Source organism: Nycticebus coucang, chromosome X (assembly GCF_027406575.1).
Source record: "Nycticebus coucang isolate mNycCou1 chromosome X, mNycCou1.pri, whole genome shotgun sequence".
NCBI lineage: Eukaryota > Metazoa > Chordata > Mammalia > Primates > Lorisidae > Nycticebus > Nycticebus coucang.
In genome coordinates, this window is record NC_069804.1 from 156,203,195 (window position 1) to 156,214,248 (window position 11,054).

The 11,054-nt window shown below is 38.7% G+C and overlaps 1 pseudogene; it reads right to left on the reverse strand.

Annotated features, from left to right (window-relative positions):
- Nucleotides 1-1,000: 1,000 nt before the first annotated feature.
- Nucleotides 1,001-1,216, reverse strand: LOC128578508 (cyclin-dependent kinase 2-associated protein 2-like; annotated as a pseudogene).
- Between the last annotated feature and the right edge of the window lie 9,838 nt (nt 1,217-11,054).

Genomic DNA, 11,054 nt, shown 5'->3' on the forward strand with positions numbered 1-11,054 from the left:
TCCCATTTTCCTGATGCAACTTTGTGGGTGACTTTTAGGATATCATGCAGAGAAGCAAATTGTATGTGGGTGCAGGATAATTGAAGTTTGGAGAAATAAAGAGGAGTCTGGTGATACAAAACATCACATGGAAGGCTGAGGAGTTTCGATATTCATTCAAGAACCATTCTTGATTTGGCCAGGGGAATTTGGTGGGCAGTGGTGAACATGACAAAGGAAGAGCTACTTGTGAATCTCATCTTTGTTCTCATAAGTAGAATAATCTGTTTAGCTACAGAAATTTGAGCCATACCAGCAAGTCCCTATGACTTGTTGATACTCGCCTCCCAAGGACCCAGTCACTCCCAAATCCTGAAATCCCAATAATAATACAACGACAAAAATAGTTACTAACTTTACTGAGCACTTATATCACAGGATCTATTCTATGCATATCACACAGATTATTACTCACCCCTCTTGTTTAAGGCATTGTATAAGTCCCTGGGAGCACTTAAGACACAAGTTACCTTGGAGTAATACAGTCATCCATTATCGATCATTACCATCCATGATACATAGATTTTTTTTTTCAAATGATCTTTTATTTATATAAAAAGGGCATATTTAGCAAAAGACACACTGAGAAAAGAGTTGCTATGGCCCAGGAGACAAGGCAGGGAGTTTCTGAGTCCCTGCTAGAGGAGGAGGTGTCCTGGGACAGTGATGAGAAGTGCTGGGGAAGGGCTAGTGGAGGGGACACAGAAAGGAGAAAGCCCCAGTTGGATCAAAACTGTCAACCGTTCATAGGTGGAACTCGCAGTGACCTGGCTGCTAAATCTTGGGGAGGACAGTTAGTGCTGCCAACTGGAGTGAGAGCATCCCCCTGGTTCCTGGAGGGTATCCACCAAGGGGCACAGGACAGGAAGCTCAAGATGGTTAGTGCAACTCAGGATGAAGGCCAGGAGAAGCAGATGCTCTGCAGTGGCCAGGAAACATCCAGACGAGGAGGTGCTTCCTGTTACGTGCGGGTGTTCCACTCTGTCTCTGCCAGGCACTCTCAGACTAGGGCCCCGGCCTGGATGATGCCTCTTTTCAGGCGCTCCATGGCGCTCTTGCTGCCAGCATAGGTGGGCCGGATCTCTTTGCCCATCTCCTCTATGACTGACAGTAGGTCTGTATAAGTGCTCTGTGAGACCTAGGCGCCGGGTGGCTTCATGGCCTGCACATAGCCCATGGATGGTGGTCTGAAAGGGGCAGCGGCTGACGCACCTGATACATTACCATACTATTCATCAGATCATAATATTAATGATATTAATGGTGTGCAGAGAAATAAGATGATGAAAATCGTTTCTAAAAAATTCATTTGACAGCTATATGGAGAATCAGTTAGGACTAGAAAGAAGCCAGAGCCCTGCATGCCAGTTAGGAGGCTGTTTTACAGGAAACTCTATTGTCAAATAAAATAATAAGTATGATTGATAAATTATATAAGCTTAATAAATTTGGAGAGGGTGTGTATATTAGAAACCAAACCTAATTCAAAGGGTCCTTTTAAGCAATAAATGTACAACTGTTGGTATGGAAAGGGAAGCCCAAACTAAGTTTTAGAATTGGCACTAGAAAGAGCTGAATTGCTCTACATTAGAACATTTGTAATACATTGATATTTCTCCTGGGAACACTGGGGGGAAGGTAAAACAAGAAAACACAAACAAAAAAAAAATAAACAAGAAGGAGCACTCAGGTTGCAGAAATGGCTGAGGGCCTTTGAAGGACAGAGACAACTACCACTGCATTTGAAGTTTATGCATGCTCACGGTAAAGATCCCTCCATATCCCACAAGCTTCAGTAAAATATGCTGTTTGTTTGAGTCAATATGGCATAAAAGAGAAAAAGCACGTACAGCACATTGAGAAGATTTTGAAATAAAACACACTTAGGAACGGCAAAAGGTCAGAGCTAGAGGTGACCCCAATAGTGTTAATACCCTGGAATAATTTGAAAAGGGCTATGAACTTCCCATAATCTCCAGGATGGAGGTTCCAGTAGTCTTTTCTAGAGTTTAAGGATGATAAAGGTGATCCTAGCTGACATATAGATTATATAGGTGTAGGATTTTCTTTAGGTGACATGCAGAAGCAACAGGAACTAGGAAGTTTTCTAACACAATTTGGTTGCCATACGCTTCTGAGCTGTTTTTGTTTCCCTTTTCTTATTTTTTCTTTCTTTTCTTTTTTCCACTTTTCCCATCTCACTCAATGCAGGAAATGGTAAATTGGAAAAAAAATTCAATAATTTCAATCCCAGCCAGATCACCCCTATAATCTGCAATGTGAGCTTTATGAAGAAAGAAAACTGACCAAGGTAGAAGAATCCTACAAGGATATGCCAGTTTCAGGCAGCGAAGCTGGAGCTGTGCTATCAATTATAACATTCTAATATCCAGGTATGAAGACTGACACTTTGGAACTAATTAAGTACTAGATACTTTTAGGTAATCGCCATTGCAAGAACACACAACCTGTGTGTTTGAGAGACAGAAGGCTAGAGAGTGGCTTCCTCCTTGGAAGCTGCACTATCTTAATTGTCCCTAATCATTTCAACACCTATGGTGTTTTGTGATTGCTTCAAGCAGAGCAATTGGTCAAATGTGAACCAAAGGGGAACTATGGTCTTTTTTCCCCCTAAGTATCATGAAAACCAGCAGGGGTATATTGTAATGTCTGATTAAACCACAATGACACAAATAGCCTATTGACATGCCAGATTCCCATTCTCATTAAAGGCATATATTGCTAGAGCTAATTTCCTATGGCTAGTAGGGGATTCTAGGAGGCAATAATCATTTTGTCAAGAAGCTAAAATCATCAAAGATGTCTCCTTCTGGCTGAAGAAAAAGAGAGAAAAATCTTAGTTAATCATTCTTTTAGTTAACATATCAGTATTTTATGTCCCTACCATGTCATCAAGGTGTAAGACACATTGTGGGGTGAGGGAAGGGGCCTAATACCAATAGCAGCACTTTTGCATAGAATCATAGGAGATGATTTTTGCATAGGATTGATTTTTTGCATAGGATTCTACGCAAAAAAGCTTGAAGAATCCTAGAGAATCAGCTGACTTAGTGATTCACAGCCTGGGCTATACATTAAAATCACCTAGAAACATTTAAAAACTACAATGCCTAGGATTCCTTCCTGACCAATCAAATGAGAATTTTTTGGTGGGGAGGGAAGAGATGGTGATCTGGACATTGATGATGTATTTTATATGTATCTTTGGAGCTCCTCAGGCAATTCTAATGTGCAGCCAAAGTTGAGAAACACTTATTTATCCAACCCCTTTATGTTATATAGGTGAGAGATCTAAGACCCACAGAGAATTGTTTTATCCAAGGTCACACACTGTGTGGCAATTCTTGGCCTAGCACAAAGCCTCTGGACTCCCAGTGGGTGCTCTTTTTATCCTCATGAAATGAGGAAGAACTGAGGAAGGAACTTGCTCAAAGTCACACAGCTTGGAAGTGGCAGAATTGAGACTTGAACGCACGCAGTCTGATTCAAGAGTCTGGGCACTTAGCCATTACAGTGTTTATGTATCAAAACGAAACTGATCAATAGGATAAGGCTTAGTGCCAAATGATACAGAGACCAGCAGTGCCAGAGGAATAGAAAAAAAGTAGCCATGCATAGAAGAAAGCTGGATTTAAGCTAGCTCTGCAGACTCAGATAGGATGTGAAGAACTGACTCGCCAGGTTAGGGGGCATTGTGGTGGGAGTGATCTCAGTGAAGGGATGAATATAGGAACCTACCAGATGTTAGAAAGAAGTCAGTGACAACTTCCACCCCCACCCACACTAAGTTCCATTTCATTTGTTGTTGTTTTTTCATTCCAATAGATTTAGGGGGTATGATTTTTTATTTTGGGGGTACATGGATGCATTGTATAGTGGTGAAGTCAGGGCTTTTGGTAAACCTGTCACCCAAATAAAGTACATTATACCCAACAGGTAATTTTTACTCCCTCACTCTCCTTCCAACCTCTATCCTTCTCAGTCTCCAAAACCCATCATACTGTTCTGTATGATCATATATACCCATCCTTTAGCTCCCACTTATTAGAAATTACACACAATATTTGTTTTCCATTCCTGAGTTACTTCACTTGTCTTAGGATATGGCTTCCAGTTCCATCCAAGTTGCTGTAAAAGATATTATTTCATTTTTCTTTATGGGTGAGCAGTAGTTCATCATATGTATATAGCACATTTTCTTTATCCACTCATCAATTTATGGGGTACATTCCATACCTTTGCAATTATGAATTATGCTGTAAGAAACATATGAGTACATATGTCTTTTTGATAAAATGACTTATTTTCCTTTGAGTAGACACCTAGAAATGGAATTGCTGGAGTGAATGGTAGGTCTACCTTTAGTTCTTTGATGAATATCCATTCCATTTTCCATAGAGGTTGTACTAATCTACGTTCCTATCAACAATGTATAAGCATGCCCTTTTCATCACATCCCCCCAGAAGCTATTGTTTTTTGACTTTTTAATAATGTCCATACTGACAGAGGCAAGATAGTATCTCATTGTGATTTCAATATGCATTTTCCTGATGATTACCAATGTTGAGCATTTTTTCATGTTTATTGGCCATTCGTAAATATTCTTTTGCAAAAATATCTGTTTTTTCTTACTTATTTGAGTTCCTTGTTGATTCTAGATATTAGTCCTTTGCTGGATATATAGGTTGTGAATATTTTCTCCTGTTATTCTGTAGATTGTCTATTTATTCTTTGATTATTTCTTTCACAGTGCAAAAACTTTTGAGTTTAATTCTCATTCATTTATTTTTGTTTTTGCTATATTTGCTTTTGAGGTCTTAGTCATAAATTCTTTGCTTAAGCCATGAGGGACAACATTTCATAAAACTAATTTAAAATTTAAAATTTGCATAAAGGTAATAGCTGCGTGGCGACCTGACCCACGAGCTGCACACACCCGGACCCCAGTAAAAGCTGCACTGTAACCCACGACTGGCGACTGCCCAGATTTCCATACAAGAGGCAACACAACCCGTGATCAGCGCCCACCTGGACCCCAGTAAGAGCTGCACTGGGACATGCGACTCACACCCGCAGGGCCTCTGCACACCCTGACCAGTAACTCTGTGAGCCACACAACCCTGCATCCTCACTCCAGTACCCTCCCTGTCTCCGCACTGGCCCACTCATCTGGCCAGGGAATCTGGTAGCTGCATACGCTCCAAAGCCCTCCCTGCCACAGCAAGGAGCCCTTCTCCTGGCCAGAGACAGCTAGAACCTTGGGCCCTCTGTGCCAAAGTCACTAGGCACCAGGCATCTCCAAAATCGTGTGCACCACGCCCCGCCCTGTTGCTGGATCCAGGGGTATCACACTTCACAACTGCTTCTACAACCAGAACTCCGTGGCTGGAGCAGCCCCAGATAAGTTACACAGGGTCACTCCCTACAAAGATCCAGCAACAATAGAGTGATCCCACTGGGGTCTAACCTTGGAAAGACACCTCCCCAACTCTGAGGATGGCCAGAGGCAATGGGGAAAAACAATCATGAGGCAAACTAAATGGAAAAACTCTGGCAATATGAATAATCAGAGTAGATCAAGTCCCCCAAGGAACAATGGGGCAGACACAGAACAAGATCCCATGCACAAACAAATAGCTGAGGTGTCAGAAATCAAATTCAGAATCTGGATAGCAAATAAGATCGAATTAGAATTCCAAGCAGTAACCTGAAAGATATCTCAAGAATTCAACAAATTCAAAGACCGAATGACCAAAGATTTTGACACATTGAGACAAGAAGTTGCAGCCCTCAAAGATCTGAGAAACACAGTAGAATCCCTCAGTAACAGAATGGAGCAAGATGAAGAAAGGATTTCTGACATTGAAGACAAAGCTTTAGAACGCTCCCAAACTCTCAAAGAGGAAGAGAAATGGAGGGCATAAAACAGATCAATCTCTTAGAGGGTTCTGGGATAATTTGAAGAAAACCAATATTCGTCTTATAGGGATCCCCAAAAGTGATGAAGTGGCTTCACAAGGCACAGAGTCTCTTCTCCATCAGATTATAAAAGAGAACTCTCCAGACATGCCAAGAGATTCTGAAATTCAGATAGCAGACAGTTTCAGAACTCCAGCATGACTCAACCCATATAAGACATCCCCCAGACACATCATAATCAATTTCACTGAAGTTAATATGAAGGAGAAAATTCTGAAAGCTGCCACACAAAAGAAAACCATTAACTACAAGGGGAAGAATATTAGAATAACTGCAGATCTCTCTGCTGAAACCTTTCAAGCTAGAAGAGGATGGTCATCGACTTTTAATCTCCTAAAACAAAATAACTTTCAACCCAGGATCCTGTACCCAGCTAAACTGAGTTTCATTTATGATGGAGAAATTAAATACTTCAATGATATCCACATGTTCAAGAAATTTGCCATAACTAAACCAACTCTCCAGGATATTCTCAGACCTATCCTCCATAAAGACCAGCGTAATCCTCCACCACAAAAGTAAACCCACCCAGAAAATCTTGATCAAATTCCAACTTCCACAGTTGCAAAAGGATTAAAAATGTCCACCAGACTCTCAAAAGGCTTATCAATATCTCAATAAATGTGAATGGTTTAAATTGTCCTCTAAAGAGGCACAGGTTGGCTGATTGGATACAAAAACTCAAGCCAGATATCTGCTGCATACAAGAATTGCATCTTACATTAAAACACAAATTTAGACACAAGGTGAGCGTATGGTCATCTATACTCCAGGCAAATGGAAAGCAAAAAAAAGCAGACATTGCAATCCTATTCGCAGATGCAATAGGCTTTAAACCAACCAAAATAAGGAAGGATAAGGATGGACACTTCATATTTGTTAAAGGTAATACTCAATATGATGAGATTTTAATTATTAATATTTATGCACCCAACGAGAAGGCACCTCAATATAAGAGAAACTCTAGCAGACATCAGCAACTTGATCTCCTCCAGTTCCATAGTAGTTGGAGATTTTAACACCCCTTTAGCAGTGCTGGATAGATCCTCCGAAAAGAAGCTAAGCAAAGAAATTTTAGATTTAACCTTAACCATTCAACGTCTCAACTTAAAAGACATCTACAGTACATTTCATCCCAACAAAACTGAATACACATTCTTCTCATCAGCCATGGAACATACTCCAAAATCAAGCACATCCTATGCCACAAATTGAACCTTAGAAAATTTTAAAAAATAGAAATTATTCCTTGCATCTTCTCAGACAATCATGGAATAAAAGTTGAACTCAGCAACAACAGGAATCTGCATACCCATACAAGAACATGGAAGCTAAATAACTTTATTCTGAAGGATAGATGTGTTATAGATGAGATTAAGAAGGAAATCACCAAATTTTTGGAACAAAACAACAATGAAGGCACGAATTATCAGAACCTCTGCAATACTGCAAAGGCAGTCCTAAGAGGGAAATTTATAGCACTGCAAGCCTTCCTCAAGAAAACAGAAAGACAGGAAGTTAATAACTTAATGGGACATCTCAAGAAACTGGAGAAGGAAGAACATTCCAACCCCAAACCCTGCAGAAGAAAAGAAATAACCAAAATCAGAGCAGAATTAAATGAAATTGAAAACAAAAGAATCATACAACAGATCAAAAAATTCAAAAGTTGTTTTTTTGAAAAGATCAATAAAATAGATAAACCTTTGGCCAACCTAACCAGGAAAAAAAAAAGAGTAAAATCTATAATTTCTTCCATCAGAAATGGTAAAGACTAAATAACAACAGACCCCTCAGAAATTCAAAAAATCCTTAACGAATATTACAAGAAACTTTACTCTCAGAAATATGAAAATCTGAAAGAAATCGACCAAAACTTGAAAGTACATCACCTACCAAGACTTAGCCAGAACGAAGTGGAAGTGTTGAACAAGCCTATATCAAGCTCTGAAATAGCATCAACTTTACAAAATCTCCCTAAAAAGAAAAGCCCAGGACCAGATGTCTTTATGTCAGAATTCTACCAAAACTTTAAACAAGAACTAGTACCTATATTACTAAACCTCTTCCAAAATATAGAAAAAGAAAAACTACTACCCAACACATTCTATGAAGCAACCATGACCCTGATCCGTAAACCAGGGAAAGACCCAACAAGAAAAGAAAATTATAGACCAATATCACTAAGGAATATTGATGCTAAAATACTCAATAAGATCCTAACAAACAGAATCCAACAATACATCAAAAAATTATGCACCATGACCAAGTGGGATTCATCCCAGGCTCTCAAAGCTGGTTCAATATCCATAAATCTATAAATGTAATTCAGCACATAAACAAACTAGAAAATAAAGAGCATATGATTCTTTCAATTGATGCAGAAAAAGCTTTTGACAATATTCAGCATCCCTTCATGATCAGAACACTTAAGAAAATTGGTATAGAAGGGACATTTCTTAAACTGATAGAGGCCATCTACAGCAAACCCACAGCCAATATCGTATTGAATGGAGTTAAATTGAAATCATTTCCACTTACATCAGGAACCAGGCAAGGTTGCCCATTGTCTCCATTGCTCTTTAACATTGTAATGGAAGTTTTAGCCATTGCAATTAGGGACGAAAAGGCGATCAAGGGTATCCACATAGGATCAGAAGAAATCAAACTTTCACTCTTCACAGATGACATGATCATATATCTGGAAAACACTATGGATTCTACTACAAAACTTCTAGAAGTGATTAAGGAATACAGCAATGTTTCAGGCTACAAAATAAACACCCATAAATCTGTAGTCTTTATATATACCAACAATAGCCAAGCCGAAAAACAGTCAAGGACTCTATTCCTATACAATAGTGCCAAAGAAGATGAAATATTTGGGAGTTTATCTAACAAAGGACGTGAAAGATCTCTATAAATAGAACTATGAAACTTTAAGAAAAGAAATAGCTGAAGATGTTAACAAATGGAAAAACATACCATGCTCATGGCTGGGAAGAATCAACATTGTTAAAATGTCTATACTACCCAAAGCAATATATAATTTTAATGCAATTCCTATTAAAGCTCCACTGTCGTATTTTAAAGATCTTGAAAAAATAATACTTCATTTTATTTGGAATCAGAAAAAACCTCGAATAGCCAAAACGTTACTCAGAAATAAAAACAAAGCAAGAGGAATCTTGCTACCAGACCTGAGACTCTACTATAAATCGATAGTGATCAAAACAGCACGGTAATGGCACAAAAACAGAGAAGTAGATATCTGGAACAGAATTGAGAACCGAGATGAATCCAGCTACTTACCGTTATTTGATCTTTGATAAGCCAATTAAAAACATTCAGTGGGGAAAAGATTCCCTATTTAACAAATGGTGCTGGGTGAACTGGCTGGCCTGCAGAAGACTGAAACTGGACCCACACCTTTCATCATTAACTAAGATAGACTCTCACTGGATTAAAAATTTAAACTTAAGACATGAAACTATAAAAATACTTGATGAAAGTTCAGGGAAAACTCTTGAAGGAATTGGCCTGGGTGAATATTTGATGAGGAGGACTCCCCAGGCAATTGAAACAGTATCAAAAATACATTACTAGGACCTGACCAAACAAAACAGCTTCTGCACAGTTAAGAACATAGTAAGTAAAGCAAGCAGACAGCCCTCAGAATGGGAGAAAATGCTTGCAGGTTATATCTCTGGTAAAGGTTTAATAACCAGAATCCACAGAGAACTCAAACATATTAGCAAGAAAAGAACAAGTAATCCCATCTCAGGTTGGGCAAAGGACTTGAAGAGAAACTTCTCTAAAGAAGACAGATGCACAATCTACAAACACATGAAAAAAAAGCTCATCATCCTTAATCATCACAGAAATGCAAATCAAAACTACTTTGAGATATCACCTAACCCCAGTAAGAGTAGCCCACAACACAAAATCCCAAAACCAGAGATGTTGGCGTGCATGTGGAAGGGTGTTTGGAGAATACTTAGAGATCTAAAAATAGACCTGCCATTCGATCCTATAATTTCTTTACTAGGTATATACCCAGAAGACCAAAAATCACAATATAACAAAGACATCTGTACCAGAATGTTTATAGCAGCCCAATTCATAATTGCTAAGTCATGGAAGAAGCCCAAGTGCCCATTGAACAATGAATGGACTAGTAAATTGTGGTACATGTATACCATGGAATATTATGCAGCCTTAAAGAAAGATGGAAACTTTACCTCTTTCATGTTTACATGGATGGAGCTGGAACATATTCTTCTTAGCAAAGTATCTCAAGAATGGAAGAAAAAGTATCCAATGTACTCAGCCCTACTATGAAGCTAATTTATAGCTTTCATATGAAGCCTATAACCCAACTATAGCACAAGAATATGGGGAAAGGGCCAAGGGAGGGGAAGGGAGGGGGAGGTTAGGGTGGAGGGAGGGCAATGAGTGAGGCCACACCTACGGTGCATCTTAGAATGGATACAGGCAAAATTTACTAAATGCAGAGTACAAATGTCTACATACAATAACTAAGAAAATTCCATGAAGGCCACGCTGAACAGTTTGATGAGAATATTTCACATTGTATATGAAACCAGCACATTGTACCCCTTGATTGCACTAATGTACACAGCTATGATTTAACAATAAAATAAATAAATAAAATTTGCATAAATAGTACAGAGAATTCCTGTATACCCTTTATCCAGGTTCAACAACTTTTAACATTTTGCCTCATTTACTCTCGTGCACACTCCTTTCTCTGTACACACACACATATATACACATTGATCAGTTTTGTTTGGGGATGCAGATAGCATGGTGGCTAAATATACTGACTATATTTATATATGCATATATATCACATGTGTAGTTTATTAAACATAATTAATTTCCATATATGCATGATATACAATCTTATGTATCTCTCTATATAGACATATATGTGAAGGAAGGATATATATCATATATACCCTACATATACCTTATATATCATGTTTATATT